This window comes from Marmota flaviventris, chromosome 15 (genome assembly GCF_047511675.1).
Source record: "Marmota flaviventris isolate mMarFla1 chromosome 15, mMarFla1.hap1, whole genome shotgun sequence".
Lineage (NCBI taxonomy): Eukaryota > Metazoa > Chordata > Mammalia > Rodentia > Sciuridae > Marmota > Marmota flaviventris.
In genome coordinates this window covers 52,613,441-52,635,827 of record NC_092512.1, presented here as the reverse complement: position 1 = coordinate 52,635,827, position 22,387 = coordinate 52,613,441, and the positions used below count along the sequence as shown (strand labels likewise).

Below are 22,387 nucleotides of genomic sequence, written 5' to 3'. Positions count from 1 at the left end.
CAACAGAATTATATTCATCAATGAAAATAAACTGTAGCTATAGCAATATACTGTATTTCAAAAATAGCTAAATAAAAGAATTGAGTCACAGGATATATGGTGCATGATTCCACTTGCATAGTTACTGAAGATGATCAGCTAACGCTTTGGGGATATATGCATGGGTAGTGAAGCTAGTTATGCCTTGCAGCGCCACTGGGCCCTGTGGATTTGTGGCAGTAGAACCTTTAGGTGGAGAGCCACACCAGTCCCCAAAGCTGGTCAGGCACCCAGAGCTGGTGCTGAAGATCCAAAGTTGATTCTATATGTTGTAATTTTAGGAACTTGGACAGTTACAGGAAAGGGAGGGCATTTTAAGTATCACTGGGCTCCTCCCTAATATATATTAAATATCAATTTTAAAAAAACACTGATTTAAATTGAAAGAAAACATTTACTGTTTCAAGATACTTTTATATAACCTAATTTCCTCAAGTTTGATCAAAAGTAACTCTTCAAAATCCATTATCTCAAAGGCCTCTGGGTGTGCTTCTTTGATTATGTATTATATACCAACTCCTTCCTACTAGGAGTTGAAGCCCTATAAGTAGTTTAAGTTTAAGAAAAAAAAAAATAGTAGGGCTGAGGAAGTGGCTTAAGTGGTAGCGCACTCGCCTGGCATGCATGCGGCCCGGGTTCGATCCTCAGCACCACACACAAAGATGTTGTGTCTGCCGAAAACTAAAAAATAAATATTAAAAATTCTCTCTCTCTCTCTCTTAAAAAAAAAAAAGAAAAAAAAATAGTAGACACAAATGTTGCAACAGTAGGTCATTAAAATTACAACTGGATATCAATGCAATTTTTATGATTTTCAATACCCCAAAGTCCATTACCCTCCAAAAGAGTAACTCCTGGCACTAAAATAAGCATTTCTTAATCATAATTAACGAAAGTTTTTCACTTCTGATTTTTCCTCAAAAGCATTTAATCCTATAACGTGTTTATCCCTGTTATGGGCAAACAGCAAAATGACTATGATATATTTAGGTGTAATCAGAGAAAACAGATTCTTGGGAAAATAGTTGGAAAATGCTAAGAAAGAAAGTTGCTGGAAAATGCTAAGACTAAGAAAAAAGAGCCCAAATAAATATGCCTTGCCACATTAATACAAACACATTTAAACAAATGATCTCTACCATGCATACATATTCAGAAAAAAAAAGCTAGCTTAACATGTCAGTAGAAAGACCCAGAAATGCTAAATTCTAACAAGAGCAAAGGAAAGTTGTTAACAGAAAATGTCACAAGGAAAGGCTTTAAACAAATTGAACAAGTTCATTTGTCATCCTTAAAAAGTTATACGAGCAAAGAACAGTTTCTTTCTTGGCAATAAATAACTGGTCTATTTGTTTTCAGCTTTTTGAGAAAGCATTGTACCAAATTCTTATTGTTCACCCTTGTACTTCTATATGACAAATAATTTTTATAAGTGGAGATTTATCAAATTTTATCAAAAACTGTAAAAGAGCTGAGATTTCATCTAATTTGTAATCTAACAAGTTGACCTGCACATTTTCATGGATGCTGTAAGAAGACACAAGATTCCTGGATCGAGACAAAGGATGCAATTACTCACAGCATGGCAAAGAGTGTGAGTTTTACGTTTGGTCATTTCTGCTGTGTTGTGGAGACTGGGAATGTAGTGCAGGTGGTGTGCTTGCATCACACCTAAAGAACCCTGAGTTTAGGAAAGCTGATTGCTTGTAATGGAGCCTTGCACTGTGGGGAGACATTATCTTTATTGCATTAGGGAGTAAATAAACGTATCCTTTGCTTTGGAGGGAAACACAATCTCTGTCTTCTAACAGCTGTTCACATGACAATATCCTTGAAAAGAGAGGTTGGAACAAAAAGATCACTACTGCTTCTTGCAAGACATGCAGAAACATAAAGAGAACACGGAGAATGGCCCCCCCCAATATTTTCATTCTAAAGCCAAAGCAAATCTGTGAAGTCTTTTATTGAAATTGCATTGTAGTTACTTATTAATTTGGGGAGGGACAGCATCTTTCCTATATTGAATCTCTCGATCTATAAAATAGTACCATCTTTCCATTTACCTAGTTATCTTATGTGATTCAAGAGTTCTACAATTTTCTTCACAAAGGTAGGACACATTCTAGTTTCTGTTGCTAATTAAATGTTATTTTTACAATCTAAAAAAATTACCTAATTCTCCTGGTATACAGAAAACAATGAGGATCTATCCCACAACTAAACTCTCAGTAACTTGTCAAATCCCCATTGTTTATCAATCAATAGTATTCTACAAATATCCAGTGGCTACTTTACTACATTTTCATGGGATGGACTATAAAATAGAAAAACATCTATGGAATTCTGTGTGCCAGGTATTATATTGATGCTTTCTATAGAGTAGATCTTTATTTCTCAAAAAGACCCTTTGAGACAAATTTTGTTACTTAGATGAAGACAATGAAACAGGATATTTAACTTGACCAAAATCACAAATATTTGATTGGTTACTATAGACTAGATTCAATGCTAGATACTAAGGAAAGAAATATTAAAATATGATGTCTGTCTTCAAGGAACTCCAAGGGGAGAAAGTAAAACCACTAGCTAGTCAATTACAATGGAGTATGAAAGGCTCCTAAAAGGAGCCAGCATTATGGAAATGCAAATGAGGGATGCCTAAACCAGACTGGGTTGAGATAGTTGGTCAGTCAGGATTAACTCCCTAGAGAAAAGGTCACCTGCAGAGTGAAGCAGGAGTTAACTGAAGGACTCAAGGGGATTGGTTTATGCAAAGCCTCAGGCCACATTTGAGGAACACTGAACACAGAGCATTTAGGAGATTATGAGAAACTACGCTGGCTGATCGCTGATCGACCATCAGGGACCTGATCACTGATGACTTTGTATTCCATGCTAAGGAGTTAGAACTCTTTCCTGGAGACCATGTTCATTCAGAAAAAAAACAGCATACCAATAGTACATAGACAGTCATTTGGGCATTATCAAAACCAGCTTTACAAAATCAGAACTGCCTATAACTGACCCAACTCTGCTCCAGAAGCCACCCTCAATGGGTGAATTGAGAATCAAAGATGCAGGTGGCCCCTGAGAATACTACCCAGCAATTCATTTTAAAAATGTCTAAGGATGGTCATAAAGTCTAGAAATAGGTGAATACCATAACAAATGGCATATTGATATTACTTTACAATACACAATATATTCTAGAACATATCTATCTATGTTTCCAGACTTTGCAGACAAATGATATAATCAGCACATAAAAGCTTTCACTACAATCATGAAGCCTGTCTTTTTACCTGTGCAAGTCTATTGTTCTTAAAACTAGTTAGCCATTTACAGTTTTCTTTTCAAGATTGTCACTACAGTTCCTCTTTCACTTAGGCACAAATGCAGTCCCAGATGAGGCACATGTTGCTTTCAGGATATGATCTGAATGCTATGCCCCCAGAGGTGACCCTGAGTCTACCCTCAGTGATGACAATAAGACTGACGACCAACAGTGAGCAACAGGATGTCCCCTTGGGAAAAACCTGGACACAACCAATCAGTCCCACACAGTAGCAACAGAATTTGATCACCACTGATGAGAATCACCTCAGGAAAGTGTGTTCACTTAAATTTTGTAGCAATCAAAGCAGCAATCTATACCACGACAATCATGGCGAGGCCTGCCGACAAAGAGACCTACCTCTTCCCTGCCAATTCTGTAGGACGTATAACCGCCAGGCTTCAGGGGGAAAAAGAGCCCCCTCCATCACTTCTGGGAATCTCATTTAAGTTGGGTTTGTGCCATAGACAGACAAATCACAGGCTGGAGCCTGGCAGTGGTTGGTGTTCTAAAGGACATTAAGATGTAGTTCACTGTACTCTTCCCTGGTCCCTGAAAGTCACCAAACAGAGCATGTGGTGGGGATGATGTGGGGTGGGATGGTTGCACTGAAGATCCTTTCTTTTCTTTTCTTGTTTTGCACAGCTGGTGACTGAACCCAGAGCCTTGCACTTGCTAGGCAGATATTCTATCACTGAGCCACATCCCCAGGAGAATCCTTTCTTGCTTTATTCATGTTCTTCTTACCTATTCCCTAGGAGGGACACCTTCCTTAAACACACACCCCCACAACTTATGATGAAATTAAATCTTCCAGATAAATACATTCAACACTCTATCCACAGAAGAACATTTGAGCTGGAACCTCCTTCACACGTTCAGATGGGGGCAGGCCGGTAATTTATTGAAGCAAATGTATTTTCAAGCCAGGTTTTTAAACAAGATTTCTAATTATTAGTATGCTTTTCACTCAGCAACCCTCCTCCACCTCTTCAACATCATTTCCACAACTCTTGGTTCAAGAGCCACTTAAGAAATAAATGATTCATGGCAACGGAAAGCATGCTAATTCTCTGTGATACATAATGGTTGGGTTTCTAGGTCTACGGGTGATAAAAGTATGCTACCCCTTGACCTACTCAACTCCTTTTAGGGGAAAAAAAAAAAAAAAAAAAAAAGGCAAAAGGAGACTCAGACCGATAAAGATCAAGTATCTTCTTTTCATATAGGTATTTACCCCTAGGACTTAAAATTCTAGCTTTGAGGAACAAAATTAAAATTTTTTCTCAGGAAAAAAGAATTGCCAGCAAAAATGAATATTTTTGGTTTTCTCCCAAGAGGAGATGCACTGAGTCCCAAATGTGAGAGATGGATCATGTTCATGCATTAAGACATATTAGCCCACAGAGGTTTTCTGAATGTTGCAGGGCTGCTCTGACCATTTTCACACAAGCAGGACTATCCACAAAATGGGGCAAATTGTTTTGCCAGCCGTAACACGCACCAGCTGTGTGACCTTGGGCCAGATGCTTAATCACACGGAGCCTGCCGCCTAATCTGTAACCGAGGAAAAATAAGCCTCTCTCCCAGGGTTCTGGAGAGATTTAAATGGAATGTTAAAGTTAAATGGGATATTAAAGTAACAGCACCATCTTTAGTTACAATATTTCTCAAAGATTGGTCCACGGACTTCCTACATCAGACTCCCCTGGAGGGTTAGTCGAGTGTTGGATCCCACTCCATGTCATTCGATGAAGACCAGGTCAGGAAATCATCATTTTAAACAAGAATTTTAATGAGTGAATTAAGGATGATGTACTCACCAGCTGTGAGGTCCAATCTGGGTTTAGGCAGAGGACAAAAAGGAGCCTAAGATCAGCATTTTAGTAGCATCTGGTAGACATGCTGCCTTCTCTACCCTGGCTCGGAAGCACAGCATCCTTCTCTGGTTCCAATTTACCTTATGTGTAACTACCCAAGGGGTCCTTATTAAATACAAAGTTGGCCAGGAAATGGGTTCCGTGCTTCAGGGCGCAGGCACCATCAACTCCCTGCCCCTGCTGGCCTCCTCTGGCTGACTGGGCCAACTCTGTCCAGGCTGATGCCAATTCCAGCCAGCCCTGGTTGCTGCATTCATATCTCATCTTAAATGTCATCTTCCTCAGGTTGTAATGGCCCTGTCATTCCTGGTGACATAAATATACTTTATTCTCTAGAACCTGAAACCTGATGATAGTCCTTTATTTATGTGGTTATCACTTCCCACTGGAATTAAGAGTAGATAGCTTGTTTGCTCCTACACCTACGACCTGTCATGGTGCCTGGAATGTGGTAGGCACTCAGTGAACACGCTGAATGGATGAATGTGTTAGTTATTGGTCTGCACTATCACCCGCCAGCCAGCCAGCCGAGGCAACATTCTCACTACAGGCCTGAGGGCTGGCAGGTAGAAAAGCTGCACTTCTTATCACACAACAGGACAACTGCAGACCACAGTCTGCTTTGTGCAATATCTGGGCTCCAGGAAAACTGACATATAAATAAAACTGCTTTAAACTGACTCCATGAAATTAAAGAAGGCTGGCACTTAAAAAAATTCCTATGGAAAAGCAGTTTGTAATGTAAAGCATTTTTTTTTAAGACTTTTGAACAATTGGATTGTCACCGAATTTTCCAATCAGATTTCCTTGTCATTAGCATAAAAATCATCTCACTTAAAGTTTCTTAATGTATTATTAAAAGTAAAATTATCATCCTTGGAACAAAAGGCTCGTGAATAATAGGGTCCAGAGAGTGTTGTAAAACTGCCCGTGTTCTAACTATCTGCATCTCCTTTAGAAACTGTGTCCTGCTCTCCGGAAAAGCACAGACTTCTGACTACAGAAACCTTGAGGAGACACTTCCTAAAGAAGGCCTTGTAAATGAATCTCTGCTCAACTCCTGGACTTGTTAATGAAGGATGTTTGAGACTATCCATGTACCAGGAACTGAAGAAAACTATGAATAGAAGACAGTTCACTTTTGGTAAAGGCCTACCTTCTCCCACTAACTCAGATATATTATATTCTATACATGAATTCCCCAGCAAAGAATGCCTTCATTTTTACTACAAGAGAAAAAAATGAAGAGAAAGGGGCTCCGGATGTGGATCAGTGGCTGGCAGAGCACCTGCCTTGCAGGTGTGAGGCCCTGGGTTCCATCACCAGCACCACCACCAAAAAAAAAAAACAAAACAAAACAAAAAAAAACAAAAAAAAGAGAGAGAGAGAAAATCTCCACTTGAGAACTTGAACTTGCTCCTATCATTTCAGCTACCAAGTTTCAAGTGAAGCAACAGCAGATGAGCAGGGTAGGGTACATGGCTCTGCCTTATAGTGTTTAATATAAAGGAAAAATGTAAATGCTAGGTTGTACAGGAGGAAAATCAGGATCCAGGTAGCCACCATGAAGAGATAAGTACAGGCTTCACCCAGAATGGTTTCTTGCCTGCTGAGGTCACAAAGAGACCTGGGATTTACTGAGAATATAAGCCCATGGGGGAGAAGTCACACCAGCCACACAGATATAGATGCTACCTCCCAGATGCCACTCTCCTGAGCTGAAATTGAAAGTAAACAGAAGAATGAGGGAGTATTTTTGTTTTGTTTTAGGTTTCCTCCCATCTGTTTTCCAAATTCCCCGCTACTCCTTCCACAATAGCTTTCATACCTACAGCACACAAGTATTGTGCCCTCTAAACTGGTTGTTATCAGCACTGGCTGCATCCTCCAGGGAGTTTTCAAAAACCATCAAGGTCAATGCCCCCCTCCCCCTGCACTTTAATCAGATTACCTGGTGTGGTCCTGGACATGAGTAAGTCTTAAATCGCCCTGGGGATGCTTCAAGTGCAGCCAGAATGGAGAACTGTGGCTCTCAAGAGCATCACCAGACAAGAGGCAGTGGTGGTGGAGGGTGTATTCAAATGAGGAATAACATGGTGTTCACAGGTGAGGCTCCTGTGGGTTGCCAACTTTTTAACGACAGGAAATGTGGTAACAAGAAGAATGTGTGCAAATTCAGGAAGACACTTTGACAAGAGAGGACAGGTGTAACCTGAAAGCTGACATTGTACAAAAGCAAGGCAAGTCCATCCATGGCTAAATTACATCAAGAGTTCAACTCTTTATAGTTGGGAGGTAGGAGAGAAAATGATACTTGTGAGGAATTTTAAGACCTGTGCAGAAACCACTGGCTGGTACTAAGAGGTGGCCATGAACTAAGACACCCAAGAACAAACTTTGCAAAGTCTGTGAATAGGAAAGGCGGGTTCATATTTCCACAACCAAATTGCAACAACTCAACCTCTCTTCATATTGATGGTTCACTTTCAGACAGATATTTTGATAGCACACTTGAAGCAATTAAGAATTTTTAAAAAAGGGCGCTGGAGTTGTGGCTCAGTGGTAGAGCGCTTGCCTAGCATGTATGAAGCACTGAGTTCCATCCTTAGCACCACATAAAATAAATAAATAAAATAAAGGTACTGTGTCCATCATGAACTAAAAATATTTTTTAAGAAAGAAAATATTGTCAGGCATGGTGGTGCACACCTGTAATCCCAGCTACTTGGAAGACTGAGGCAGGAGGATCACAAGTTCCAAACCAGTCTGGGCAACTTAGCAAGATCCTTTCTCAAAATAAAAATAAATAAATAAAAAGGGCTGGAGATGTAGTTCAGTGATAAGAGTGATTTCCTAGCATGGGCCAACTCCTGCGTTCAATCCCAGCAAGAGAAAAAAACAAACAAACAAAACAAAACACTACTAGTGTCAATGCCATCTCTCTTGTGCATACACCAGGTGCCTATAAAAGCATACAGAATTACCAGCTCACTCCCTGGGTTGACTGTTAGCACCATACTGCCCTTTGATTGCTTACTACTTCCTGGACATGCATCCCAGTTCTTGGAAGGCAACGTTTTAACATGTTCATATCTATGTAAAATTTGTCTCTAATGCTGATGCAACACCTGATCTTTCCACTAATTTGCAGAATTCAGGTCCCCTTATTAATATGTAGAACCCACAATCTGTAACATGTCTTGTCATAGAATCATTGCCATAAAGGCATGTTTATTCACTCATAACAAAAGCAAATTTTATGCATGGGTCAAAATATTTATTCACATTCACAATGGGTCTATAGCAAGGTTGGAAAAACTAGTGAACTGTACCACTGCCAAGCAGGCACAGTTTCCTGAGTATGACCACTGGTATCTAGAAATTAATACAGATGTGGAACTTATGGTTTAAAGACCAATGAGACTTGCTGAGTACCATTAGGCCAATTATTTTAAATGATTATATAAAACCTAACAATTTGGAACATGTCTTCACCATCTTGCTTTGAACCCCTGTCCTACTTGGGAGTCGCACATCCATTAAAGGACCTTACATAGTTTTTGTAGTGTCCTTATTTTTCTTGGACTCTAAGTATCTTTATTTATCTCAAGAAAATCTACCCTGGTGATTCTCTTCCTGGTTTTCATCTTTTCCTGTGGCTGTTTTGGGATGGGTGTCGTGAGTGACCAAGGACAAGTGCAGGGCTATTCAGGATGACAACTGGCATTGCTTCCTTTGGATTTTTCTCCATGAATATATTTTTGATCCAACAAAATGATCTTACTTTTTTTCAGGTTGCTGGTCCTGAAGTAGATGAAATGGCCACAGTCCAGGCCTATAGCAGGGAAGTGAAACCACAAACCACAAACCTGGCTGGCTATAACACATCCATCCACCTGGCCTCCATCCACCCCACTGAACAGCTGACTTGGCATTTTGTCAAGTCTGATGGGAAGCTGACATTGTACAAAAGCAAGGCAAGTCCATCGTGGCTAAATTATATCAAGTATATAAATGGCAGGGGGGATTTGGAGGAACAGAAAAGGATGAACAATTTCCTGGAATGTAGTATCTTGAGATTCATTGAGACTCTCTCACAAATCTTTATCCACAATTTTGAAATGCAAAAATTTCTGAAAACTGTATTCTTTACATTGCCACAAAAGGAAGTTACTCCCCAAACTGACTTGAAAAAAAAAAAGTCATTTAAAATTTGCCCGACTAGCTGTAAATATTCACTAACATGCTTACCAAAATGACTATGTGTTTTCTGGACACTGACCAACACCATACAGACTATGTTATCTTGCTAAAAGTTGAATTCTGAGACATTTGGCCCAAGGATGGTGGGAGTGTATACAATCCCCAGATAGGCAAGTTCTCCCGATCTGATTCTTTTGTAATTTCCTCACATCATGCAGGTATCACCTGGCCTCAGCTTTTCATGATTTCTACAACATTATTTTAGTAGAGTAGAAGGGATGTCAACACTGATGCAGGAAAAAGCCGAGAAAGGCACACCATACACTCTTCAATGCGACACATACTACATTGAACATCTGCTTATCAATACCCTTGCTGCATTTCTTAGTTTAATATAGGGTGTCCAGGCGTGTATGCCACAGGTAGTGTAAAAACTAAAAACATGACACTGATCTTGAAGGAGAGATATCAAAATACACTCTACCAGTGAAAATTAATATCCCAAATGAAATGTTCAGAGATTTTCTGAAAGGCCAATGTCTAGAGACAGGAAGGAATAGAGAAAATGGAAAAGTTAGTGGCTGCCTGTGGTTGTCTGTGGGAGTGAGGATCAACCCCAGACAAGCACGAGGGATCTTTCTGAGAAAGGAGAAGTCCTAAAACTGAACCGTGGTGTCAACTCCCTAGTTCTGTAAGTTGAATACGCATCATGAGTTGTGCAGTTAAAAGACGAGATTTTATGACACATAAATTACACTTTAATAATATCTTTATGTGTTCAAAACCCAATAACTTAAATTTATTAAGTAACACTTTTTATGTCAATACGTCCTCTTCTTTTCTGACATTTCAAATTAAAACCAGTTGAAATGGGAAGAGAGGAAAACCGTAAGTGGGATCTATTCCTGATTACCAAGGGAAAATGAGAAATTTTACACATGAAGGTCTAATAATACTCCATCTAGACAGAGCACATGATCCCTTCCAGATAATTTCCTAAAATTAGACAATGAGATCTAAATTATTTTTATTTCAATATGCCATGCATGCCTCTAATTACAGCATGCATCACAGTGAATAATAGTATTTTATTACCAGTCATTCTTTCAAAGAGAGTGCTTCCTCCTGAGGGCAAGAACTATGTCACCATCTTCACTGTAGTCTCAGAACTTAGTAGGTGTTTATTATGATATTATACTGAACACAGTGATTTCTTCACCAGAACCATTTCTCACATTTCCATTTGCATGAAAAATATAAAACAAATTAAACAGACTTTTCCCATCTTCAGTGCAGAGTCTCTCAACCTCAGCCCTATGGACATTTTGGCCCAGAAAATTCTTTGCCATGGAGGGCTGTTTTGTACATAGCAGAATGCAAAAAGTTCATGACTAGCAAGTAAGGATTCTCTGACCACAGGTGTTGGCATATTATGGGGAGAAAAAAAGGAGAAAATTTCGTTTTATTCTCCATGTAACTGTGGAGATGTAAAAGGCTTATTCTAATCCAAGGCTGACAGTTTTCAGGATGTGTGGAGCTGTGAAAATACATAAGAGAAGGGTCCTAATGCCAAATGGCCTGTGGCTATAAGCAGTTTGTAAGAAGCATGCTCATTGCCGGCACTGAGCTGTTTATTATGAATTGTATCTAGGAGAACAATTTTGAAAATGGTATTGAATATTTATTAAAATAAAAGATCTCTAATAATTCAGGTCTTGACACGCTATATTAGCAAATAACTCAGACAGTTGGAGAGGTTAAGAACGGCGGAGACAGAAACCATTAACTTAAGTGTAAGTTTAATACATCAGTGTTTTATTTTATTTTTCTCAAACATCACATTGTTTAGCAATCCTGTTCCAAATATCCCAGCACAAAGCCCAAAAAGCTGTTATCCATATGGTATCCTTTCAATAAGTTTCCAAACTTTTGTCTCAATTTTTCTTTGGAAATATTATGTATTTTACACTAAAGTTCAAGTTCAAGATGTACATTTTGGGCAAAGTGACCAATATAAGAAAACAAAGGAAAAAATGTTCTTAGCACTATACGAGTATGTACAAATATTTATGAGTATTCATGAAGTTTTACTTCAAAGCACCTTAATTTTTTATTTAACAAAACAAAGGAGTAGGCTTCTAACCTCATTGCTAACAATGCAGGCACTACACAAGCAACACCATTCTGGCTTTCAACCACATATATATTTCTTATCAATTTCTCTCATAAATAAATAGCTATAGTAGATAGCTATATTAATTCCTAACACTGAATAGGAAGCATATCTTTTCAAATTCTGTTCATAAAAATATTTATATTTTGACCTGTGTTCCTGCAGGTAAACATAAACAGGTTTAGGACTGAAATAATGAGCATATAATTCCTAAATCCAGTTTAAAAAAAAAATACATACTATGTGAAACAACTCTATTCAATCAAACTCTAACTGTACACATAATTACAGTATTTAAATTAGCTTACTAATTTAGACATGTCCTATCATATCAAGTATACACAAACATAAAAATGAATAAAATTCAAAAAGATTAAGAAGATTTAACTCTTCTTATTTAGGAAATGAAAAACTCCTAGTACCTAATATTAAAATACAAAATCATGAAAAGATTAGTAGGAAATGCAGCTTAATTGTTCATCTTGGTGAGAACTAAATACAGTAGTGTCAAATCACCTGAACCAGACATCTAACTCTACATCCCGGATTAACATATTTGCATTTGGATGAAATTGGAACACATGAGGCATGAAATGGGCAAATTAATCTTCATTTTGTTTCATTTGCGTTTCCTGATCTATTATTATAAATATAAAGTACAATAAAATCACATATAAAACACCATATTATGTTACATTGTTATTTAAATTTTCATATTCCTATATTGTAATTCCTCAACTACGTTGGACTAAAGCTACTACAACATCATGTGCAATAATAATTACCCAAACTAAGCTTAACATTTTATAAAACTTTTTAAAATTTATAAATGTATTGTTATTTTAAAAAATCAGCCCCACCAACAAAAGACCAATCACCAAATGTCACAAATGCATAAGCCCCTTTGAATTCAACTTTTCCTACTGAAGCTAAAATGTAAAATTGGCACCATGAAGCTTGAAATTGAGATTTAGGGATAAGCATTGGCACCATTGCTTTGCTACTTGCTAGAAATTACTTTCATCTGGAAATTGCCATTTAGCGGCCTCTTAGATATTTTGTGTGTGTGTGTGTGAAATAAAAAAGGCAGCATCATAAACTTTTGCCAATGGCCATAACATTCCATGTGCATTTCATGATTCTAACATTATTGTATATTAACAATTAAAATCTGCTTTACTAACAAAATTAGGGGAATCAAAATTTTAGACTGTCAAAGGCCAAAATACAAGGTATGAAGCTAAAATAAACTTTAGATTTATCCTGCATCGTTTTACACCTCTTATGAAAAAGACAATTGATTTAAGACTTTGGCATTAAGTGGGCCAATTAATAGCTGCTTTGGCAAGACAAAGCAAGTTGCATTGTTCAATATATTTGGAGGATTCAAGAATATTTCAAAAGAAAAAGCAATAATTTAAATATAATTTGATTTTCATCTTATATACATGGACATACTGAACGCTTCTTACATATAACAGTCATTGCAACTGCTAAAAAATAAATTTCCTTTGCATCACAAACAGCAAGTTTAACTACAATAATTTGACAGTTTAAAATACTGAATCCTCATTTTTTATACTCAGATGCTCTTTTAAAATCAGCACCAACAACAGATAATGAAAGAAAAAGATGTTCATTTTGTGAAACAGCAGATTTTCCCCTAGTCTAATTTAATCACATATATTTGCATAAATAACCTGTGGCCCATCAGATACAGAAATGGTAGCCAATACAGTTTCTACTGTTGGTGCTTAAACATCCATCCCCTAGTTTTTTTCCTTAGTAGCTAGTCACCAAGAGACAGGCAACGTGAAAGAAAGATATGAACACGGGATTTGAAGTCAGCATGCCTCATTTTGGGTCCTATGAGCTCAGTCACTTACTAGTCATGTTATGGCCACTCAGTCATCTTCACCCTGAATCTCAGTTTCCTCATCTCTCTAATGGGAGTAATTCTACCTTTAAATCAAAATGGAAGGATAAAACATTTAAGAACTGAAATTCATGATACTAACTAAAACACATAAGATTATTTCCATTGTTGCTAAATGCAGATCACAACCTCACAACAATATCAAATACACAGAGTTTGTCTATGAAATAATGAGGCAATTTTATAGGACAAGTTAAAATTATATGATATTGTACTCAACATACCTCAAATAATGCAATGAGCCAAAAGACACTCATAGTCTGTAAAAGAATTGGTCCAAAGGTTCAAATCCTCTAAAGACTCCCGGGCCAGGATAAAAGCTTAGTCTTTATAAGCTGTCAAATAATGTGCCATTTATCACTTTCCCTTTCAGTTATGCTCATGGATGCAGTACAAGGGATGCCTGCTTTGGAGAACCAAGCACTTTATGCACCAAGAAAGTTGTTCTGATCTTCCCATGTTCCCAAATGCCTGTGTACTGCTGTCAACAAGAGAAAAATGGAAAAGAAAAACAAGAACTGGCAAGCGTTGGCATCCAGGGTCATGCTTTATTCATGATTTGATTTCTTTCCCTGAACCTCATCCCCACTCACCTTCCACATAGTAGGTCTTAGGATTTGACAGAAACTGAAAGCTAAAAGACAACTGTCACCTGTGAGGACACCAGCAAGGTAAGAGTCAGGCCCACCTCTGCTCTCTCAGCTTTTTCTTTGTATTTCATTTCCTTTGTCACTGGGTTCCCATTCAATCAAGCACCTCATTCCGCTTTGCTGCTGGCTTCTGCCACTTTGTGTCCAAGCCCTTGTCAAAAACTCCACTCACTTAATCTTACTCTCCAGTCTCCTTTTCTCCTGCCTGCCACCTTGGCTCATATTTTTTAATTATTATTATTCCACACATTCTCCCATGCCAGATCACAACCTCACAACAATTTCAAATACACAGAGGACTTGCAGCTCAGCCTTTGCCTTGCATCCCAGAACCACAGGTTGTACAACTGTCATTGGAAACTCCTGATGCCTCATACTGTATAAATTCACAACTTGTCATCTTCCCCTTTGAACTGGTCCATCCTCTGTATTCTCTGTCATCACCAATGGCACCTCTATTTATTACCAAAGCCAGACACTTGGGTGTCTTCTTAAAGTTACCATCCCTTCCTTGCTTCTCTGTCTCCCCCAAATGTCCCCACCCTTATCCACCTGAGTTCTGACTTTAAATCTGCAGTAAGCTACTTTTCCACAGCTTCCCTTTTGTGTTTTCTATTTGATCCACTCTGTACAACACACCCAGGGGAGTATCCTAAAAGAACCACTTCAAGAGCTGAAGTTCATCTACAAGACCAAATATGGCCGACAAGACCCTTTGTAAAAGTCCTTCTGGCCTCCATGCTCCATCTCCAAACCCACCTACCATATTAACAGGCCTCAGCCACCCACTCTTCCACAAACACACTGGTCTGTTTGGTGCTTTCTTGGGAATGAATTCCCTGTTTCTCTGTGTTGGGTGATTTCTCCCAGCCCACTCCCACCCTCAGCTGCGTGGTACCCTGTTACCGACTCTTCCAGATTCAGACCAAGCCCTGCTTCCTGGGTAAAGGCCTGTCCTTGAAGTCAGGTACCCCTGACAGGGCCTGCTGCCCAGGGCCTCCTTCACTCATGACATGGAGGGAGGTTCCAGAGGGTGCACAGAGGAATTTGTTGTGCTCAAGTTCTCATCTCTCATAGTTCCTGGTATCCTATCAATATACACCTGGTGAATGTATAAATGAATAAATATCACCCAACTAAATTTGTCTCAAACACAGCCAAGCTGCTAGCGATTATGTGTGAATTAGAGGTTCACAGTTCTCCTGAGGTGTCAGGTAAAAAAATAATAAGGCCATCCTGGTTACAGTTCCCAAGTGCTGAATGCAGAGGTATGCTATGCTTGTGTATAGCTATGTTGGTTACTGGCTTTTTAATTTTAATTAAAAAATTTACTTGGGTTCTATCTCTAGCATAAAAAAATTATTGTGTTGTGGCTTTATTGCCTCTGGTTCATAACAAGTGCTGCCTCAACATTAAGGTTTCCCAATAGCTTCAGCATGTTCAACCACAATGGGGGTGACAGAGCAATGAGTAGGAAGTATGGTTAGAGGTACAGGGGCAGAGTGGGTGGAGGCCGCATTAACAGTAATGGATACAGTGAAACCAGATGCCTGAGGAGTCATTTGATCACCCTTCATTCCTCAGAGAATACATTCACATAAAAGCTTACATATGCAGTCCTGGGACTCTCCAGCCAAAGATGGCAGATGACAGCAATGCTGAGTTAGTCACACCTTTTGGTGCTTTGAGGAAATTGAGTGAAACTGATTATTTGCAAATGAATACAGGATATGGTATGTAGAAAGTGGGTCATCTGGAGACCTATGAAATGGGAGAGGAAGGTACAAAACTGCTAGTGATTAATTTCAAAATATTTTCTTTCTTTTTTTTTTTAACTTGCTGGCGCCATAAAGTTTATAAGGTTTTAAGTGCTCTGTATTTTAAGTAAGGACAGCACAGATTCCCCTGACCTCTGTCATAAACAGATTACATTTAGCAAACTGCATTTTAAAACAAGTTTTTAATCGCTTACTGGTTTGAGAATTGTACAATCCTGTAACATCAGAATAGGAGTAGAGGAAACGTCAATGATATGCCAAAATATCATAATGATAGTCGTTAACTTCATCATTCAAATCTCAGGGGACAGGAAGAACTTCCTGAACACATGTTGGGTTCAGTGTGAAATCAAGATAAAACAGAAGCAGATTCTGAAAATATTACAACATGGCTTTGATTTCTCTCTTTTACTTTCCATTTGGAATGGAGTTAGGAAGGCTATATGTAGCCAGAGGAGACTGATGCGAATTTCTTGTTCTGAGACAACGCAGTTGAAACTTACTTTCAGCCATATGTATGCATTTCCTCTAAAAACCTTAGGCTCCTTGTGAATGACAGATGACACTGATGCAGTATTTCAGTGACAAGTTATTAATGCTTTTTTAAAATTTAAATAAACTTTTTTTAATACCACCTGGAGAAAAATCTCAGGCCTCTCCACTTCTTTTCTTTAATAAGAATAGTGCAAGCATCTGCTCCTGAACAGATAAAGTGAACATGCAGTTCCACTGTGTTCACATCAGCTGAAGGGTTTGTGCTTCCTATTTCACAAAATGAACATGTGGGTTTCTTTTTTGAGCACTTGCATGAACTAAGCTTAAGCTCTTCCTGTACAAAGATATGGAGATAATACTTCCTGAGCAGTCCATTCCAGCTGTTGGCTATGGGCCAGAAAGTTTTGAAAATAACAGAGCATACCTACACAATATCATGAAGGCTCAACACTAGAGGTAGTAGAATGTTGTATCTAGTGGACTGATTTTGTCAGAAAGCTCTAGGTTCCACTTTTTATTATGAAACTCACTCATGTGGCCCTGGACAAATGCCCTGACCTTTTTAGACCTCAGTTTTCTGTTCTGCAAAAGATGACACGAAGGTTAACTACCACACAAGATTACTGTGAGGATTACGAGAAATACTGTATGAAATGTGGTCAGCATGGTAGCCAGCACATGGTAAGGGCTCCCTGTTAGCTACTCATTCCAACTCTTATTCAGAAGGGCCAACCAGTGCGAACTAGGAATAGAATCAGATAAATCATGCTCAGAGCTGTCTTCCCCTCATTCCTACCCCATGCCCAAGAACTCTGCAATCACCCGGCTCTGAGGCATACTCTTCCAGGTGGCACCTGCTTGCTTGTACAACCAGAAACTTGTATGACCCCCTAACATATCTCTTACTGTGCATGATGTAAGAGCTCTAGAAATATCCGCTCCCTACTCCTTATATCCAAAATGAAAATTCAAAATAGCAGATATAATTGGGGAGAGTAAATGATCTCTATTCGCTTATATCCATATTAAAATGAGTTTGTATTTCTTGCACATGTGTCTTATGAAGGCTAAAGTAAACTGAGTGTCAGAGAAAAAGTTATTTGCAGATTTAAATATGTCCACAGACAACCTACTAAATAACAGGAAATAAAACAACATGCAAATTCTGAAGAGTTAACTAATAGTAAATCATGGACTTAGCTCAAGTCACAGAAGTAAGTGCTCAAGGGAGACTTTTACTCTAGAAAAACCCAGAGCAGAGGAACATTTGAAATATGGCTATTGACTGAACCAAGGGGAGTATCTATTCTCTGAAAAGGATGGCTAAAATTGAAGTAGAAGCTATTTCAGAGAGATGTGAGATGACTCAGTTGGCAGCAAGGGCTCTCTTTGGCACAATGCAACTGCTTGTGTCCCCAGGCACAGGGAAGCAGCCTACAGGAAGCTCACTCCTGGGGAGTTCTGATCTTTAAAAAAAAAAAAGAAAGAAAAAAAAGAAAGCTAACCTTGAACATCTGTCTTGAACTACCTTTCATTGGTAGATATATTAGCTAAGAGGTTTCATTAAACATTGAACCCATGTGTGAGCAGGCTATTACCTATGTACTTACACACAATTGGATTTTACTATCTAGAAAATAAAGATTTACCAAAGGCCCGAACCCTACCTAATATCTGAGTAATGACCTAAGAAAGCCAAAAAAATACCACAGCCTCTCAATCACTGGAACTCAGGAGAGAAGTTCAATGGGTTATGAAGACTTTTAATCCTACTCCCACAGAATCCCTGAAAATGTTTCCAAGGTCACTGGAACTGAGGCCAAAAGGAAGCAGACATATTTATGTGAAGGAGAAATTATTCCCATATCTGAACATATAGTAGGAGGCAAAGTACAAGGCCTTTCTCTCTACTCTAGGGGAGCCCTCCAGCAGGGGCTGAATTTATGCTCAGGGATGATGCCATTTGTGGATTGATTATTGCTGCTTGCGGTGTTTTACTTGACTATGTGGATTGCTGCAACTATGTGTGCGGGCAGGAAACAAAACAGAAAGCAACAACCTTCAGTGTGAACTGCAATATCAGACCAATTTTTCTTTTTTTGACTCTGACTATATGAATGGGCAGCGGAGCAACAGAATCCACTTCTAATTGGCGAAGAAAATTCACCTTACCTGGCATCTCTCCTGCACACAAGGAGGTATGCTACCAGGGCAGGGTATTTAACAATAATTATGATGGTAATAATAGCTCCCAGTCATGGAAAACTGGGTGATGGGGGGCTGTTAAGCATTTTGCATACTTTAATCTTTAAGCTTAAATCTCCTCATCTGTAAATTGAAGATAATAATACACTTATTTTGTTTGCAACTTGAAGCAGAAGGGTCAAAAAGAACATAGTTTCAAACAGACATGGTTTAAAATATCAGCTCCAACCTCTGCTATTTGATCTCACTGAGCTTCAGTTTCCTCATCCCTAACATGTAGATCAAGCAAACTGTCTCATAGGCCTATAGTGAAGGAGTGAGGGAGACACTAAGTCAAATATCAGCTGGTATTGGTATGATTAGTAGGTACCCAACAAATATTTATAACTTGAATAAATAAAATTATATAAAAGATATTGTTATACCTGTAAACTTCTATTGCCCTCCATCAACAGCCGTTCAATGTCTACAATATCCAAAGATGCAAGGATAAGTTTATCCAGGGCAAGCTTAATATGCAAGATAGTGGCTCAATAGCTTTACATGTATAAACTCCTTTAATCCTCACCACAATCCAAGGAGGTAAGTACTACTGTCATTCCCATTTTACAGCTAGAGACACTGAGGCCCATTGAGAGATTATGTACTTTCTCAGATTCAAACAGATGGTACTAGAGCTGGCAACCCGGCCTCATATGCTGTCCTCCTAACCATAATACAGTAGTGCTTTCTGGGTCAAACTGTTTGAGATTCCGTGCTTGGATGAAATCTCTTCTACAGGTAAGCACTCAGATGTTTTCATGAACTACAACATATTGACTAACTTTTCAAATTTTGAAGTAACATATTTTTATATTTTCTAAGAATTTTTAATATAAAAACTACATTTTAAATAAAGTATCTATAACTAGTTCATCTTGTTTTGTATGTTGGAACATCATAAATAACTGCTCTCTCTCTAGATTACCCAAATAAACCTTACATTAGTGTATATCCTGAAGTTTTGGTTTAAAGAAAGACATCAAGTCCAAATTCACAAATAGATGTATACATATTTCTCTCTTTCCATGTATACATATATATGTGTGTGTACATATATATGTGTGTGTGCCTATATATATATATATATATATGCATATATGTATTTCAGGGAAGTCTTAATGTGATACATTTTGTTAAACTAATGACTTGCACAAATATTCCAAATATTTCTCTTATTTCGAATATCACTATCTAATAAGCCTTACCACAGTGCTAGACGGTATTTCAAAGTATTCCTTTTACAAATTTAATCAACTCAAATATTAAACATCAATGATGATAATCTATTGCTCTGTTTAAAAGGAATCTCTAGGGGACAGCTGAGAAATAAAGGTTAAAGATTTCTATCCTTCAAAGCAGGATAATGCAGCTACCTATAAATCATGCTCTTTGTTTATTAAGATAATTAAACCCATCAGTACACTTAACTTTAAGACTCAACAACTGTCTGGTATGAACAATTTCTACTTTTTCTAAAACAAAGGGGATGTGTTCCAAAAGGGTCCTTTACATGCTCTCTGCACAATGCATGCTATTTTAAAACATGATTTATGTGTCTAATTCCTGGAGCTGCCTTGAAAAATATACTGGGTTCTTCCTCCCCTGCTCCCTATTACCAGAAGACACTCCAATTTGAAGAGTGCACTCTGTTTCTGACTACAGGCTGCTATATCATGTCAGCATTTTCATTAAATACTGTTGGAGCTGGACCTTAAACAAATGGAATGAAGAGCCACAGCTGCAGCCACTGCAGAGAGGTAAAGTTATCCAGCTGGGAGGCTTACATAAGAGGTGCTGGACAATCCCTGTGAAACCCAGGTGTCATCATCTTAATCCTATTTCTTTGAGACTTGCCCACATCCTTAAAGTGTATGAAATCATATGCCGCACAGAACATTTTTTTTTCTCATGCTATATGCCTTAGAGCACGAAACACTGGGTTGACATATAAGTTGTTTTTCTCCCTAAAGGACTAGGCTCCAATTATGGGAACGTTGGCAACTTCTGCCTAGGGGAGGAGAAAAGAGAGATGCGCGGGAAGGCTGCAGGCCTGAGAAGGAATGGCTCAGCTTCGGTTCCCAAAGATCCATTACAGTGCTGACCATCCAGGAGTCATACACGAGAGTCCTCCCCAGAGCACTTATAATAGAGGTGACAAGACCCTGCAGACCTGCCCCTGCCCGGCATACACAACACACACAAAGTCAAGGAGTTCGAATGTGCAATTAGCAGCAGGCGAAATGCCCTCGGAGCACCTGTCCTCTCCCAGCACATTCCCAACTGGCAACCTTCGCCAGAGGCTGGAGCCATCTAGTCCTGGGCTAGATCCCGTGGCGGATCCCCTTCTTGGGACCCTGCACTCCCTCCCCTAACTGAAATCCTGTTAATAAGAGGAGCCACTCCTGTCTGCGCACAACACGAAGATAATAAAAACGAACCTCCCCTTCCCACGGCTCCCTCCAACTTCAAAAACTCAAAGTCAACTTACCGGGATGCAAGAGTCCAGGAGTGTTCTTGAGGACTGGCTTCAAGGCAACCCCTGCAAACTCTGGCTGCGCGCAGCCCCTTGGCTCCTGCAGTGGCCGGAGGCAGCTGCGGCTGCAGGACTAAGCGCTGCTGCTCTGCACCAGGCGCCTCGGCTCAGCGATGCCCGGCGCCTTGGCACTCGCCAGGGCGCACCACCGGGCGGCGGCGACGACTAAAACTGCACCCGGCCGCGCGAACCCTAGCGCTGCAGCTGCCGTCGGCCCCGGAAAGCTGCGCTCTGAGCCCCTGGTGCGTGTCTCCGCCTTGGAGGGAAGCACAGCTCAACAAGAAACCCCGTACTAGAAAAAGCCAAGGTACTGCTGTCCGCAGAGCTGCCAGCCTGCCCCCAGAGGATCAGTCACATCGCGGGCGCGCCGGCGAGCGAGTTGGCAGGCGGGGACCGCAGTCCGCACTAGCCGCCGCGCCGCGGAGAATGACAGGCGCCGAGGCGGAGCAGCGGCTCGGGGCGCGGGGCGCGAGTGCGCATGTTCCCAGCCCGCTGCGGCACGTCACGGGGAAAGAGGGGCGGGGAAGGGCGAGCCGGGCGGGGCCCGGGTGGGGGCGCCCGGGACTCCCCGCCTGGGTTGCGCCCTTCTAGCACGCAGGAAGGTGTAGGAAGTCTCCAGCCTTTGGGTTTTGTAAACCTAAAGCTCTGTGGTGGAACTTGTTTGCCTCCAGAGTCTATTGTCCCTCAAAAAGCACTGTTTATTTCAGCAGTCTTTGAGGTCCCAGTCGAGCCCACAAAAGCCAATTTAACTCAGATTATTGCTAAACCATAAAGCGCTGCGATATGGGGGACAACGGCCCTTCACCTTGGTTGTACCTAACTTGGGGAGCTCTGTTAGGGCCCGTTGCCTGGGCCGCACCCCCTGAATAAGCACAGGAGAATCTCTGGGTGGGGCCCAGGTATCGGTAGGTAGGTTGTAAAACTTCCTCAGAGATACCAGGGTTTAGCCGTGTTTCTCAAGCTTTTCTTTAGTGTGCCGCAGAATCGCCTGGGGAATTTGTTAGTGTGTGACAGAATCCCCTGGAGAATGTGTTAACATGCAGATGCCGATTCAGATTCGGTAGGTCTCAGAGGATAAGGGGAAGAATCTTCATTTATAAGAAGTTGTGAGAGACTGCC

General features: G+C 39.9%; 1 protein-coding gene across 10 annotated transcripts in view; it reads right to left on the bottom strand.

Annotated features, from left to right (window-relative positions):
* Pag1 (phosphoprotein membrane anchor with glycosphingolipid microdomains 1) overlaps positions 1 to 21,677 on the bottom strand; it is a 134,402-nt gene extending 112,725 nt beyond the window's left edge. For all 10 annotated transcript variants that reach the window (XR_011704683.1, XM_071602267.1, XM_071602270.1 and 7 more), the window contains exon 1: positions 21,224 to 21,677. The gene's annotated coding sequence lies outside the window, so the exon portion shown is untranslated. The remainder of the gene's footprint in view (positions 1 to 21,223) is intronic.
* Positions 21,678 to 22,387: the final 710 nt, after the last annotated feature.